The following is a 17,631-nucleotide window of genomic DNA, read 5'->3' as shown; positions in this document are numbered from 1 at the left end:
CTTTCAGAGCAGGGGGAGCATTCGGGTTTCAGGTGTGTGTGTGTGTGTGTGTGTGTGTGTGTGTGAGAGAGAGAGAGAGAGAGAGAGAGAGAGAGAGAGAGAGAGATGTCAATATATGCATATTGTGGCTTACGTGTTCAAGATTCTCAGCAAGATCTGCAGGTCCACTTTAATCTATTCAATAATAATAATAATAATAATAATAATAATAATAATAATAATAATATATTATTTATACCCCGCCAATCTGGCTGGGTTTCCCCAGCCACTCTAGGCGGCTTCCAACAGAAAAATAAAACCCAGTAATCTATTAAACATTAAAAGCTTCCCTAAACAGGGCTGCCTTCAGATGTCCTCTAAAAGTTTGGTAGTTGTTTTTCTCTTTGACAACTGGTGGGAGGGCGTTCCACAGGGTGGGTGCCACTACCGAGAAGGCCCTCTGCCTAGTTCCCTGCAACTTGGCTTCTCGCAACGAGGGAACCGCCAGAAGGCCCTCAGTGCTGGACCTCAGTGTCCGGGCAGAATGATGGAGGTGGAGACGCTCCTTCAGGTATACCGGACCGAGGCCATTTAGAGCTTTAAAGGTCAGCACCAACACTTGGAATTGTGCTCGGAAACATACTGAGAGCCAATGTAGATCTTTCAAGATTGGTGTTATGTGGTCTCGGCGGCCGCTCCCAGTCACCACTCTAGCTGCCGCATTCTGGATTAGTTGTAGTTTCTGGGTCACCTTCAAAGGTAGCCCCACGTAGAGCGCATTGCAGTAGTCCAAGTGAGAGATAACTAGAGCATGTACCATTCTGGCGAGACAGTCTGCAGGCAGGTAGGGTCTCAGCCTGTGTACCAGGTGGAGCTGATAGACAGCTGCCCTGGACACAGAATTGACCTGCACCTCCATGGACAGCTGTGAGTCCAAAATGACTCCCAGGCTGCGCACCTGGTCCTTCAGGGGCACAGTTACCCCATTCAGGACCAGGGAGTCCTCCACACCTGCCCACCTCCTGTCCCCCACAAACAGTACTTCTGTCTTGTCAGGATTCAACCTCAATCTGTTAGCCGCCATCCATCCTCCATATTCAAGACTGTGTGGCAAAAACAAAGAACCCACCAATAACTCTTTCAGGAGCATTTGTTGTGATTTGATTACAGTACTGTTTAAATTTCTCACAATAACAGCAAATTAGGAGGGGGCCATTCTTTCTTTTTTGAGCAAGGAAATGAGTATGTTTTGGATGCATACCTAGGACCAACACGGGTCCATTTAATTGTTCATATTACAGCAGTCCCTCAGCGTGTCATATGAGCAAATTGCCCAGAAGCACAGACTTCCTCGGAAGAGCCCTTTAGCACTGTTGAGGAATTGTTTTTCTATAATTGGTTGGCTGTGGAAATTAAATGGAGGTTTTGCACAGCTCACTATGCTAATATATTCTAGCACTGCCCCTCTGACACTTCTGCAGTGCTTACTCACAAGTAAACATTCCATTCAGCAATGACCCTTTTCAGTGTTAATTAAACATTTCTTGTTGCCAGGTCCTCCTTTTTTGCTTCTTACTGATCTCAGCTAGTGTACTCATAATGGATAGTCTTTTTATTTTCCCATGTTCCCCCAAAGCAAAAAGGCTTGTAATAACTGGTTCCCTCATATTTTAAAGTAGTGAAATTTTCTATTTTCCAATAAATAACAGAAAATAAAATAATGAGAAGAAAGTCACAATTAAAGCCCTCACCTTATCTCATGCCTCAGAAACAGAAACTGGGTCAAGTATGAGGTTATTCCATCACTTTTCTCCAGCTAAGCACAACAGGAGTCAATAAGATTGACAGGATGTATATACTTGTAACTTTTCTACGTAAGCCTGCCTTTCTGAGATTATGCTGTTAACTCAGGATGAACCTGTAAGTAATCTCTATCTTATTTTAATACTATTGTGTCGTGTATTTCTTTTAAGAGGGACAAAGGGGATTTGCCAGGAAGTATAATATTGAAGTATAATATTGTTGCAGAGGTTCTAACAAACCTAACGCTCACGCTTTGCTGCGCACAAAAGGGGGATGTCACTCTGCTGATATTGGAAGCTTGCTAACACAAGCTTGGATGGGATCTATCTAATAATATATCCTAATCCACATCCGTAACATTCCCACACTATTGAGTCTGGCAACCCTATGCACAAATCCAAGAGTTTCGGTGTTGTCTGTCTCTCACTTCCCCAACCTTAAATTCACTTCTATGAATTAGGTAAGTTTGCCTTTAAACATGAACTGAATTGAATTTCTCTTCATCGCTACTGAAAAGACATTGGATCTGGACCAGGGGTATAGGGTCATAGGCTGTCTGGGCTCTTGGCTGGCTCTCAGGCCCTCGTTCATCTACCCCAGGACCACTGGAGCAAAGGATCCAGTTTCAGCGTCATCAAAATGCCTGGATGGGAGCACGTGGGGCGACTAAGGAGGGGGAAATACATGGAAGCACCTGCCTGGATCAGGGCCTGCATCAGACCCTGTAAGAGGTGGACCATTCCACCTCCTATAAATGCTACCAGCCTGAGCATGTCCAAGGTCTAACGCCCAGCCTTCTTGAGCTGGGGAAATGGACACTTATTGCAGGTTTTGATGAAATGCCTTTTTATGAATTGCTGAGGAGGTGCAAAAAAAAAAAAATCATAATCAGTTTCAGTGCAGAAGTCAGGTGGAGGGGATGAAGAGTCTCTCTCCCTCCACAGCTTCTGTACAATGATGACTTTGTTTAATTGATGGTTGAAGGAAAACCTGTAAACTGTATACCATTTATTAGGTGTTTTAAACTGTCTACTAAAACGGGGCCCAGCTTGGTGGTTACTGCAGATGCTATCATAGCCATAGTAATCCTCAATAATTTTAGCAGCTAATAAACCTGGCCCTCAGTCTGGATTTACTTCTGTGGGCAGCAGGAGGCAGCGATTCAAGTATTTTAACAATATGCACATTTAACTAATCCTTCAGTGTCCTGAACTGAAGGGGGGGAATCCCTCATTTGCCTGCTGCTACAAATACCATAATGATGCTAACCCACGGATTACCCATGTGGTAGCGGTCTTTGTGATGAAGGCCATGAAAGCCAGGGAAAGATTTCTGGATGACAAAGTAAAGACCCCTTCATCGTCTGTTTAACTCGTTGCTTGTTTTCCTTCTCTTCCTGTTTTGTGGGATGAAGGTTTTGTTGGGATAGTATGCAATGAATTTTAATATTTTTAATTATTGTCGTGTTGGTATTTGTGTAAAGGCATGGTCCTCACAATAAATGGATTTGTTGCTGCTGCTGCTGCTGTTGTTGTTGATGATGATGATATGGGTGGATTTCTAACCCCAGTCATGGTGAAAAGGGGAAGTATGAAAATGTATGAATATGCAGTTATATCAAATCTTGCCTGCGGTTTAGGGAAGGCAGAAATTTAATATGTTTGGACAAAATTTAACTTTATTGAACACTGAAATAACAAATGTGCATTCTTCACATGACACAAAAGTTTCTTTTAAAAATTGATATTTGTTCTATAAAGCTATGTATTATTATTTTTTACAATTAAAACACCTGGAGATCTAGTCATAGATTGCATTCATCTGCCTTGTGTTGGCCCTAGGAGTTCTGATCTAAAACCCAGATTTACAGTTTGAATTTCTGGAATTATTCATTCGATCTAGGCTGAAATATCAACATTTTCCAGAATCCAAGATCAAGGGTTAATAACCTCATTATTCTAGAAATGCCATTTTCAAGTGATTCCTTGTGAATCACTTGAAAAGGTCATATTGATAATCCTTCTACTTTAATGTAGACAATTAGAATTAAGCCGTTACAGTTAGGTTTACAGAGCCTACGTTAAGGTCTTCCTCTAACAATGGGCTGACAAGTATTTTGGGTAATGTATGGGGCTAAAAGGGTACATTCTGGGTCCTTTTAATGACAGGAGATAGAGCCAAAAGGTGATAGCTGCATTGTTAAAATGGCTACCAGTGATTCCGTTGGATTATCTTGAATCCATTGGACTCCAACCACAAAACAGTTGCCTATTTTTGTCATTTATACTAGTTCCCTGTTGACAGAGTTCCCTGTTGACAACATGTACTGAGCTATATGAGACCATAAATTCTCATATGTGCCACTTGGCCTTTGCACTGTGATTTAACAGTTATAGACAGCTGCTAGAGAAATAATTCAAATTCCATCTATCTACCCATCATCTGTCCGTCTTGCTCTATTTAAAAATATTTCCCACCTTATAGCCCTGGTGGAACCCCTAAGACGGATTACAAAATATCAATGTAACAATATGATAGAGTAAAATAATCTTATAAGGTTACCATAAAACCATCAGGAACAAAATGGTGACTGCCGTTTCCTAAAATGACCTTCAGAATGGGCATTAGATTTTAGGAAACCTACAGTGGTGATGGTGGAGTTTTGAAGAACTCCATTAAGGTTTACCCTTCCAATCCCAAATTAGTTCACGCCCACAAAAGTGGCAAAAATGTTTCCCTTACCCTTGTCCATTCTGGCTTATTAAGCTACACAGAGAGGGATGACTGAATGGGTCACAGGTATGGTAAACAAACCTTTGCATGATGGCGTGTTGCCCACTGCATCTGCTGGTGGTGGTGAATCTGCTTCTTCAAAAGCGCACTCTGGACCCAACAGAGTAAACAGGGGTCAACAAACTATTTCAGTAGGGGGCTGGTCCACTATCCCTCAGACCTTGTGGGGGACTGGACTATATTTTTGGGGGGTGGGAATGGACGAATTCCTATGCCCCACAAATAACCCAGAGATGCATTTTAAATAAAAGGATGCATTCTACTCATGTAAAAACACGCTGATTCCTGGACTGTCCACGGGCCGGATTTAGAAGGCGATTGGGCCGGATCCAGGCCCCGGGCCTTAGTTTGCCTACCCGTGGAGTAAGATAACTATAGAACATAACTTTATTGGGAAAGGTGACGGATAGGGTCAATGTAGAGTAATTGCAGGTATTTCATGAATGAGATTGGTTATCCAGATCCACTACAATCTGGGTTTAGACCTATTTTCAGAACCGAATCAGCCATGGTCACCCTGATGGATGACCTTTATCATGAGAGACAGGGGGAATATGATCCTGTTGCTTCTGCTCCATCTCTGTTGCTTTTGATATCATTGACCATGGTATCCTCCTGGGCCATTTCAGTGGTATAGCTATTGGTTCCATTCTTACTTTCAAGGTTGTGATCAACGAGTAGCACTGGGTGAGTGCTCCTCAACCCTTTGGCACTTGTGCTTATGGAGGGTAGTATCTTTCATTCAACGAGTGTAAGTTCCTTGATCTAGTGGAGCGGAAGCATTGAGTAGCAGCCATGGTCCTCCCTGCCCCATTTTTATGCTTATAACAACCCCATGAAGTAGCTTAGGTTGAGAGATGGTGGCTGGCCCAAGGTCAACCAGTGAGCTTTGTTCCAGAGCAATGATTTCTGCCCAACCCTTGTTACAAACTAACCACCACACTGGATCACTCAGACTGTGTTATCATTTGTACAGTATTCTGTTTCGTTCATTGGGCAGAATGGTTCCAAAAGCAAAAGTTCATTATACATTCCAGCAGACTTCCCTGGATTTGACGTCTTTTGTTGTGGAGACGACTCCTCAGGCCCGTCTTGCCCATTGGGTCTACTGGCGTGGTGCGCCAGGGCGCTGGGCGCTCAGGGGCGCCCCAGCAAGTGCGGGAGCTGCGTGGCGGCCTCCCTTTTCCCTCCTGCATGCCCACCAGCTGCGCTGCTCAGGGGAGAGCAGGGAAGTAAGCGAGGCGGAGCAGGCACTAGGACCCTGTTCTGCCCTGCAGCGCCTGGGTCATCCCTCATCATAGCTGCCGAGTTATCCCTTTTTTAAGGGATTTTCCCTTATGCTGAATAAGCTTCCTCGCGAGAAAAGGGAAAACTTGGCAGCTATGTCCCTCATCCCGGTGCTGCGTTTCATTGGTTTCATTCTACCAAGCAGCGCCAGGGTCATCCCTGCTGGCAGGAAGGCTCCGTGGCACCCATCTGGCCTACGCTGCTGGCGGGAGGGCTCCGGACTGCAGGAGGGCCTTCGTAAGCCCTCCGGCAGTCCGGAGCTCTCCCTGCTGGCTCCGTGGGGGGGGGGGAGAGCCGACCTCCTTCCCATCCTTGGGATCCTGAGCAAGCCCAGGGCTTGAGGCTGCCCGCCGCCCGCCCTTCCTCGTTGTGGCCAGGGCACAGCAGGTGATCCCTCCTGGAGGTGAGTTCCCGTCCCTGCACTCTGACTCTGAGCCGGGAGCCGCGCAGGCTGGAGGGAAAGGGGGGGCGCTACCGGAGAAATTTTTGCACCACGATGCTGGATACCCTTAAGACGGCCCAGCTCCTCCTCCTCCTCCTTTTAAGGATTCAAGGATAATTTGCTGTCTGAGGCACTTTTTTAAGAGGGCGGGAGGGGGAGTTGAAATATGTAACTGTCTTCCGGAGCTCTCCAGGCGGCCCTGAGTTCTCTGTTTGTTTTGTGCTTTTCACATCTACCAATATCAATTTTAACTTCTCTCTTCTTTCCCCAGTGTCTGTGTGAAAAAGCTAAACCAAGAAGGCTTGATCCAATGCCTAGAAGAGAGAGCTGGAAGCAGCAGAAATTAACAACAATCCCCCCACTGTCATCAAACCCTAGACAAGAACAAGCTGAAGAAACCTATTTCTTTGTTTCAATGGTCTCCTTTGGTTAAAACCACCCAAAGTATTTCTTGTTACAAAAACAGGTAAAACATTTTCAGACAGGAGAATGATTTTTAAGTTGGCAGTGTCCCTTTAATATTTCATTTTTATTTCCTGTTGTAAATGACAAATTGTTCTGTGTTTTATATCATATCCCTGCAGGCAAACTGGTCATGGGGTGTACTTTTTGTCTTTTTGTCCTCTTTTCTTTTTTCCTTTTTATTTTTTATTTTACTTGGAGAAAAGGCAATAAAATAGAACAATAAAAAAAACTTAAAATACTCAAATAGATACTATAGTAATGAGCACCTTTGAGATGGCAATAAATACAGGCAAGAGGAGAGAAAATCAAGACAAGAGAAAGATCCAGGGTTATGTGTAACTTGTGCTCGTAAAAATAAATTGAAATTCTGTGCAACCCAGACCCTGTGCCAAGGATGGCTGGAGCCTGCAACCTGCTTAGTTATGATACATTCTAAGCAAATTTCCATGTATTTCCTTATATTCGTGCTGTATTTTACTTCTGCTAGTCAGAAAATAAACAAATGGCACATTCACACCATCCATTGACAGTGCATTCAGCGCTGCATGGCCTCCCCCAAAGACTCATGGGAACTACAGTTTATTAAGGATGTTGGGAATTGCAGCTCTATGAGGGAGGAGCTCAGGTTCTCAGGATTTATTTTTTTAATACCATAATGATTTTACGAAAAATAAAATAAAAGATTATCTCAAATCAAATACATACATATCATATAAATTATATATAAATCATGTAAATCATATATATACAGCATATAAAAAGAAAATAATAACAATAATAACATAAACAGAAAAACACAAAAAAAGGAAAAGGGAAAAGAAAAGAAAAAAGAAACACCCTCCACCTTGTGATGACTTCCAGCCATTTCTTTCGGTTTCTGTATCCAAAATTCTCTGTATACCTTTTTACATATTTTTTGCCATTTTTGTTTAAATCTCTTGGGCCCTTCACCTGTCTGCCAAGAGGTTAGCATTTTCCACATGTTCCATAGCTGCCAAGTTATCCCTTTTTTAAAGGGATTTTCCCTTATGCTGAATAGGCTTCCTCGCGAGAAAAGGGAAAACTTGGCAGCTATGATGTTCTGCCATATAGGATTTGTTAGGGGATACCATGTGCTTTAGATGTGGCCTGGGGAGAGTTCCCAAGGCCAAATCGATCTAGAGCAGGCATCCCCAAACTTCGGCCCTCCAGATGTTTTGGACTACAATTCCCATCATCTCTGACCACTGGTCCTGTTAGCTAGGGATCATGGGAGTTGTAGGCCGAAACGTCTGGAGGGCCGCAGTTTGGGGGTGCCTGATCTAGAGGGCTGCATTTGGCCCCTGAGGCTGGGTCCCTCAATTCTGCCCTATAGCTCCCTGGCCCCTTCAGAGCCTCCTCCTTACCTGCTCTCCTTGAGTGACTAGGCAATGACAGGCAAAGTAGCCACAGCCTCTGCTTGTCTAATCTACTCCTAATGTCAACTGTGTCTATTCATCTGGATGTAACTAGTTCCTGCAAGCTGCTAATCTGGAATACAATACAAGGTAAGGTAAGGTAAGTGTAAAGGTAAAGGACCCCTGGATGGTTAAGTCCAGTCAAAGGCAGCTACAGTCATACCTCGTGTTGCGTCCGCTGCAGGTTGCGTTTTTTTGTGTTGCAAATGCTGCAGACCCGGAAGTGTTTACTTCTGGGTTCCGAGCTTTGCGCATGCGCAGAAGCACTCTATCGCACTTTCGCGCATCAGCGAAAGCTCCGCTCGGGTTGTAGACTTTTTGGGGTGAGAACGGCACCCTGAATGGATTGGGTCTGCAACCCGAGGTACCACTCTATGGGGGTGCGGCGCTCATCTCGCTTTCAGGTCCAGGGAGCTGGCATTTGTCCACAGACAGCTTTCCAGCTGATGTGGCCAGCAGGGCTAAACCGCTTCTAGTGCAACAGGACATCATGACGGAAACCAGAGCGCACAGAAACGCTGTTTACCTTCCTGCTGGAGCGGTACCTATTTATCTACTTGCACTTGACGTGCTTTTGAACTGCTAGGTAGGCAGGAGCTGGGACAGAGCAAAGGGAACTCACCCCGTTGTGGGGATTTGAACCACCGACCTTCTGATCGGCAAGCCCAAGAGGCTCAGTGGTTTAGAGCACAGCGCCACCATACAATACAATACAATACAATACAATACAATACAATACAATAACCCATCCCGTCAGCTCAAGGATTTGCAGTTGCTCAACAGAACTGCATCCTCTCCTCCCCCTGTGTGCCCCCAAATCTGTTCTGGGGTTACCCCAATCCTCCGGAGCAGATATTGGGAGCGGATAAGGCACACAGTGGGGGGCAGGGGCGGGTAGAGGGAATTTCCATTGTGTGAGTCTAAATCCTTGCGCTAAAAGAATGGGGGCATTGGAGACTACCCAAAATAATAGCTGTGGGTTGTTGTTTTTTTTAACCCCTGTCACTAGTAACCACAAGAACTTTGGCTTCAGTATACATGAATAAGGATTCCCCAGCCACTGACTTAGATGCTAAGTCATTACGGAATGTTTATGGACATTCCGTTTGCTTAAGGGTTTTTAAAACTGTCAGTAGCAAAAAGCCTAGAGACAAATGAGGCTGTGCGTTGTCAATGGGAAGGGGTTCAATGGAGAAGGGAGTAAGCAGCGCAGTCTTAAGCGCCCTTGTCACCATGGTGCGCTGGATCTCTCCGGCGCCCTTCCGCCCCATTTCCCAGCACGGTGGGCAGGTGGGCGCCGCACGCAGTTGCGCAGCGGACCGGCGGACCGGCCGGCCAGCGGGCGGGCGCAGCTCGCGGCGCCCTCCTGGCGGGCCGGCGCCATGGTGCCCTGCGCCACTGGGGGTCTACGTAGAGCCGGGCCTGGGAGTAAGTAACATTGCTGTAGTTGTGCTGTTAGGCTGTACGAGGAAAGGATGTGACTTTGTAGTGTATTTGAGTATTTCATGTAAGGAGAATGTGAACTTTGCATGAGAAAGTGGACTGGGCACAAGGAATATATACCATGTGCAAAAAACCACATTTGTGAATACTACAGCTTTCCACTTGTATGTAAGGGCCAAATTGGTATCATCGCCAACATTTTTTTACCCCCCCCCCCCCAAAAAAAAATGCAGCTGAAAGATGTAAGTGAAAGAGAAAGAGAGAAAGAGAGAAAGAGAGAAAGAGAGAAAGAGAGAAAGAGAGAAAGAGAGAAAGAGAGAAAGAAAGAGAGAAAGAAAGAAAGAAAGAAAGAAAGAAAGAAAGAAAGAAAGAAAGAAAGAAAGAAAGAAAGAAAGAAATTGAACTGGAGTTAACTCAGCCCTTCCTAGATCCAGTGCTTTTGGGGGGGGCAGGGGTACGGATACCCTTAAACCTTTTGTGAATCTAGGTTTGGCCACATCGAGGGGCAGTATTTCAATATGAGTAGGAAAATGAGAGTACCCCCTAAACATTATTATTTTTTTAGCACTGCCTTGATCCAAATCTCTCCCCCTACATACACAGATTCTTTTCGCTTAGAAACAAATATCCAATACCCAGGGCCGGATTTAGGTTTGATGAGGCCTAAGCAACTGAAGGGAATGGGGCCCTTTATATGTCCAGCTGTCCTTTGTCAACAATAAATTGTAGCTGTTCTTTGTGTTGAATATATGCTATATGCCTGGTAATTTATGGACCTAATAGTTATCTCAAGCCATTTGCACATAACAAAAGATGTATTTTATCAAAGTAATTGTTGAAATGAAATAAAGAAGAAGCATATTAATTGTGAAATAATTATAAAGCTCTTAACTTAAAATTTTGGAAATGTACATCCAGGGTTTTTTTCCCCTTTTAATTTTTTTTTGGGGGGGCCCCCAAGAGAGTGGGGCCCTAAGCTATACCTTGTTTAGCTTATATGTAAATCCGGCACTGCCAATACCACATCTAGTATGGCTGTACTTTGAGCATGAGAAGAAAGCAGAAGTCTTATGAGGCCTCGGAGTGGAATGAGAATTATGCTTCAGCCTTTTACTAGCATGGCTCTCTGCTACTTCTGTGGGGAAGGAATGTTCATTACATTGGTGGCATCTGTATAGAAGGGTAAGCCAAAGCACTGTTATGCATTTAACTGGAGTTTGTAGCAACTGCAAAGCTCATTAATATGTCCAAGTAAACTGCTAAGAGGTGGGGGGGGGGTGAGAAAAGAAAAGAAATCTGGGTCAGACTGACCTTGAATCCAGCAAGAACAAGCAACAGGGCTCATTTGGCTAGGACTGCAGTCTTATGTACATTTCCTTGGGTGTAAGCCCTGTTGAACTCAGAGGGCCTGTGGATCATCCAGCTGGGCTGCACATCAGATCTCTCAAAATAGCCAGAAGGTTGGTAAACACACTATTTCTTCGTGTTCAAAATAAAAATAAAAAATCCTTCCAGTAGCACCTTAGAGACCAACTAAGTTTGCCATAGGTATGAGCTTTCGTGTGCATGCACACTTCAGAAGTCACCAGACCCTTATGTATAGTCAGAGGGTGGGGAGGGGTGATGGGAATGGGTGATTGGCTGATAGGAGTGGTAAAGCTGTTGATGACTGTTAACGACTGTTAACGACTGCAATTGGTCTTGCAGGAAAAAGCAAGGGCTGAGGTGCTAAAGAAACCTTGATCATGTATAATGAGGTAAGAATCCAGTGTCCTTATTCAGACCAGGTCTCTCCATGGTTTTAAGCTTGGTAAAGCTTAAACTTCTCTTTCCAGTCTGTTTCTGAAATTTTTCTGTAATAAAACAGCTACTTTGAGATCTTGTATAGACATTCTATACATTGAGATCCCAGGACATTCTATACAAGATCTCAAAGTAGCTGTTTTATTACAGAAAAATTTCAGAAACAGACTGGAAAGAGAAGTTGCTGAATTGCAACTCATTACCAAGCTTAAAACCATGGAGAGACCTGGTCTGAATAAGGACACTGGATTCTTATTTCATTATACATGAAATAGCACCTCAGCCCTTGCTTTTTCCTGCAAGACCAATTGCAGTCATTAACAGTCGTTAACAGTCATCAACAGGTTTACCACTCCTATCAGCCCATCACCCATTCCCATCACCCCCCCCCACCCTCTGACTATACATAAGGGTCTGGGGACTTCTGTTTCAGTGTATCTGAAGAAGTGTGCATGCACACGAAAGCTCATACCTATGGCAAACTTAGTTGGTCTCTAAGGTGCTATTGGAAGGATTTTTTATTTTTATTTTGACTGTGTCAGACCAACATGGCCACCTACCTGTAACTAGTTCATCGTGTTCAGTGAGTCACAGGGAGAAGAGAGCAGCACTAATCACCAATTCTAGGAAGCGGGGAGATCTGAGGATCAAAAGACGATCAATAACATGATATGTGTGTGATCGAAAGCCAAATTACCAATCAAGCATTGGCAACGGCAAATGCCTATTACTATCATGTGCCTGTGTTCATGGGTGATGAAGCACACTTAATGAATAATTTACCTGGAAATGGGAAATGGTGGCTGACTAATTTTTTTTTTTCACGCAAGAAAATCACTTGCAGCCGGGCCAGCTGGGAATGAAATAGATGAAAAGTAGTCACGGGTATTCTGAGGCCATGTCAAATGCAGAGCAGAGGAGATAAATCATAACAGAGTTGGCTTGGCTTGTCTTCTCCGTATGTAGGTTATGATTATATAAGGAGTAGCTGGATCTGGGAAGTCGCTGGCCACATGTGATGGGCAAGGGTACCTTTTTGAGAAGAGCAGGTGCAGCAGTCATCACCCCATCCCCAGGTATTTCAGACTTCAAGGAGTGCCCAGATCTCCCACCAGTTCACTTATTGCCTCTGCACATGGAACAGCTATTTTAATAGACATAGAAAGGGGATTGTATATTAAGTATCCATGCTAAAGGCTGAAAACCTTTTACTTTAAATAGTGTGAGGGAGGGCAGGGAGAAAGGGAGGGAAAGAACACGGGGTGGTTAACTGCTATTGTTGTTATGATCAGATTTACATATAAGCTAAACAAGCTATAGTTTAGGGCCCCACTCTCTTGGGGGGCCCCACAAAAATTAAAGGAAAAAAACCCACTGGATGTCCATTTCTAAAATATAAGATAAAAAACATACAAAATAAAACCTCATACAGCAACAGTGTCTTGTGTTGTGTAGGCTCCTATTTGTTATGTGCAAATGGCTTTAGATACCTATTAGGTCCATAAATTACCATATTGTAGCATATATTCAACACACACAAAAAAACCAGTGATGATTTGTTGTTGACAAAGGATAGCTGGACATATAAAGGGCCCCATTACCTTCAGTAGCTTAGGGCAGTGTTTCTCAACCAGTGTGCCTCCAGATGTTTTGGGACTACAACTCCCATCATCCCTAGCTAGCAAGACCAGTGGTCAGGAATGATGGGAGTTGTAGTCCCAAAACATCTGGAGGCACACTGGTTGAGAAACACTGGCTTAGGGCCTCATCAAACCTAAATCCAGCCCTGGATATGATATGTAAAAAGGGGGAGGTTACAGTGACAATCTCTTCCCCTCGTATTGGAATTGCTCTCCTCCCCAACCCTGACAAATGGGATCGTGTTTGCAGGGATCTGTAAGCCAAACAGAAGAAAAGGCTCCCTTGTTTGTTGTCGAACTTGGAATTAATCAAAATATGGGGAGCCTCCCTTTGTAGTTGTTGAACTGCAAATTGCATCAAGTTATTTATTTAGTTATTTATTTATCGTGAAGCTTTACATACAGCTTCATCATAAAACTCTCTAATCAATGTACACAATAACATTATTGATAAAACACAGCTAAAATCTACCAAGCACGCACACACACAATAACCACCAATACGACGAACTCAGAAAGAAAAACTTTCAATACAAACATAGGTAACTAATTTAGAGACAATGTCCAATTAATGCACAACAGAACTTCCCTTATTCCCCCACCCCACCCCCACCCCCACTCTGCACAGCCTCTCTACATTTTTGGAGCAAATTTGGGGAAGTGCAGAGTGCATGCAGGGGGAAGGAGGAGAGGAAGTTTTCTTGCATAAATGTTGATGGGAAAACTAAGTTAGAGACCCTCCCTTCCCCACGCAATATGTCTTGGTTGTCTTGCTGTACTACTAATAAAAAATCAGCAGGCATTTCAAAATGTTACAGTTACAGTGACTGGCTTGTATCAATAGGCAGGGAGTTCCAAAGCATAGGTAGGGAAAGGTAAAGGTACCCCTGACCATTAGGTCCAGTCGCGGATGACTCTGGGGTTGTGGCACTCATCTCGCTTTACTGGCTGAGGGAGCCGGCGTACAGCTTCCAGGTCATGTGGCCAGAATGACTAAGCCGCTTCTGGCGAACCAGAGCAGTACACGGAAATGCCGTTTATCTTCCCGCCGGAGCGGTACCTATTTATCTAATTGCACTTGACATGCTTTCGAACTGCTAGCTTGGCAGGAGCTGGGACCGAACAACGGGAGCTCACCCCATTGCGGGGATTTGAACTGCTGACCTTCTAATTGGCAAGCCCTAGGCTCTGTGGTTTAGACCACAGCGTCTCTTCACAAATGCAGAACAAACAGATATGGGACTTGTAAAATTGCAAGTTTTGCATAGTTAAGTCATCAGATAGGCATGTGTCATTGGTATAAGGCAGATTCCTATGCTCCAATCCCTTGGTCTAAACCACAGAGCCTAGGGCTTGCCGATCAGAACGTTGGTGGTTCGAATCCCCGCAACGGGGTGAGCTCCCGTTGTTCAGTCCCAGCTCTTGCCCACCTAAGCAGTTCAAAAGCACATCAACGTGCAAGTAGATAAATAGGTACCGCTCTGGTGGGAAGGCAAACGGCATTTTTGTGCGCTGCTCTGGTTTCGCCAGAAGCGGCTTAGTCATGCTGGCCACATGACCTGGAAAAACTGTTTGCGGACAAATGTCAGCTCCCTCGGCCAGTAAAGTGAGATGAGTGCCGCAACCACAGAGTCGTTCGCGACTGGACTTAACTGATGGCAAGGAAAGGCTACAAATTTCTCTTTCCCCTGTTTATGCACATTTATCCTGGAGAATAATTGTGGTGCTCCATTGGGATGTGGGCTCAACAAGACTTGTTTCCATCCTAATCCACAGTGATTCCCTAGCAATTTGTGGAGTTGGAGGGGGGGGAATCTATGGTTCTATAGATCTGTCAAACACACTTGAATAAATGAGTGTCTGAGAAGCATATTCTCAAGTGCCGGAGAGTCATTAACTGCATTGCTAAACCCTCATGAGAATTTTCCAGCTCAAAATCTCCTTGCTCACCCTTAGCATAATGATGATGATGTAAAAAAACTAATTATATTTTATTTGCCCATCAAAAGAAAAATATGACTTGCCCTGGGCAAGCAAGTGAGAGCAGCATCTCGTAAGGCTTCTTTGGAGAAAAAAAGTTGTACGGTGTGCAAAGCTTTCCATAAACCACTAGCTATTTTATCTCTTCGGGGTGACATTTTCCTGCTTGAGGTTTCTAGTTTGAACCACACTGGAAAATGCTTGACTAAATACATCCAGAAGTCAAATATACATGGCCATTCATTGTAGGAGCAGCTTCTCGATATCCTTAATGCTCCAAATTTGATTTGATTTGGGTCATATTTTGATAGAGAAGTCGAAACTAACCCACATAGCCTGAACAAGAGAGAGCAAAACTGGATATTGCTTTCCTCCAAATGTTGGAATGTTTTTATTTGCTCAAAAATGCACCAAGATATGAGTGTGTGTTTCTCATGCAGAAGGGTCTCAGGTTCCCCCCCCCCCCCTGTATTTCCAGGTGGGGCTGGGGAAGATGCTTGTCTAAATTCTTTATGCGCTGCTGCAAGCCAGTGTAGACAGTACTGAGATAGATGGACCAATAGTCTGACTCTTTATAAGGCAGCTTCCTATTTTGCTATGTTCCTATATGCTGCAGAATAATAAATGAATATATTTCAAAAAATACCCCCACCAAGAATAGGTCGGAAATGCTCAGAAATGGGCTTAAAAACAACAGTATTTTCTAATCATATTTAAGTGGGTTCTTTATGCTTTAAAGATACTGCTAGATATAGAAATAGGATGGAATGGAATCAAAAGTATGTACAATTTAATTAATTAATAATAAAATGGAAATAGACTGATCCATTCATTTCAGAAGCTTTTTTTTTTTTTACAAATTGATATGGTCCCATGCACTCTCGCCTCTCTCTTAGTTCTTGTTAACAGCTCTGTTCTCAGAAAATATTGCAAGCCATCAGTCAGAAAAATGTGCGTGACGTGACCAGGCTGATTTAGCTGGATTTTCTCTCTCCATCGGCATCTAATTCTTCTTTGTGGATTGATGTTTTTGCTTATGCTTTTATGGTTGTTTAATTATGTTTTACAAGCTGTTTTTTTTATACTGCTGACAAGCCAGTATACATTGAGGATCACAATGGAAGAAAGGCGAAGTATAAATATTCTAAATAAATAAGTGACACATTCATTTAAGAGTCTTTCTATAAAATCACAGGCGCCCCTCAAAAAAGGAAGGGGGGGCTGCAGAGAATCCACTTACCTGATTACCTATAACAAGTAAAGCACTTATCCAGGCAATCGACAGTTGGGAAATATTTTGGAATTCTTAGTGCTCCTCAAAGATTTCAGCCTTTGTGAATTCCACACTAATGTGCAGAACAGAAACTCATTGGCATATCCTTCCATTGCCATTCTCAGCTCAAAAAAAAGTATCAAAATACATGTGTGTTTATTTAAAAAAATAAAAAATGCATTGCTTTGAGGGAAACTATGTTTAAATATAAATTTTCATGAGGATCAAACAATACCAGAGCTCATCTTTTCGTAGGGCCTGCAAGACAGAGTTGTTCCGTTTGGCCTTTGGACTGACGCAGTCTGACCCCGGGATTACCCTCCCCTGAGGTTTTATCTCATAATGGTTTTATCTTATTTCTGGATTTTTAATTTTAAAATTGAATTTTAACATTGTATTAATCTGCATTTTAACTGAATTGTTTCTTTTATACTTGTGTTGATATTTTTGTTGTTAGCCGCCCTGAGCCTGGTAGGGCGGGGTATAAATAAAATGATTATTTATTATTATTATTATTATTAATGTGCCAATGAATTTATCCTGCAAAAGTGACATGGACTAATCTATCCATCTCTACTGGTTCATTTTGACCTTTCAAGTGACCACTGCATACCCTCCAACATTCCTCAGATGAAAACAGGATCGTATTTTGCATCAGTTCCACCGCCCTCAAAGGCTGCGACAAGGATGCAGGCGCAGCAGCCGAATGAAGCAAGCTGGAGCCAAGTGACCATTTACGTCCACTCTTAGTGCCTGCGACCCCTCCTAGCCATGACAGCAGCCTCACAGACAGGCCCCGCCCCTTCTCTCCCTCACCCACCGCTGTCTTTATGGGAGACGGAATGACTGGGACAACCCAGGGAGAAGGGGGAGGGGTATAAATAATAAATATTGTAGTTGTTGTAAGAATTTAAGGTCTCAAATATATAAATTAAATCTTCATAAATGTGCAAGGCAAACACATAGATAAGGATATAAGCCACGTGTCTGAAATAGTACAGGAGAGCAATCCTGAAGCCATTTTGACTCTCCCAAAGCATTTTGACTCTCCCAAATTGACCTCAAATATATCTCTGCAAGGAGGAAGGAAATGGGAAAGCCTTTTCATTGTTGTTTACTTACCTGTCTTAAGGCCATATTTGTGTATGAATAGGGTGAGCCTGTGACCTGGATTCAGGAATTAAAGTATTTACCACCACAAAAAATGGCCAGGCTGCCCAGGTCAGTGACCATAGTCTGGTCTCCTGGCAGACAGGATTTCTGCTGTAGACCACCTCCTGTGATGTA

Source organism: Zootoca vivipara, chromosome 2 (genome assembly GCF_965207765.1).
Source record: "Zootoca vivipara chromosome 2, rZooViv2.hap1.1, whole genome shotgun sequence".
Classification (NCBI taxonomy): Eukaryota; Metazoa; Chordata; class Lepidosauria; order Squamata; family Lacertidae; genus Zootoca; species Zootoca vivipara.
This window is presented reverse-complemented; position numbering follows the sequence as displayed.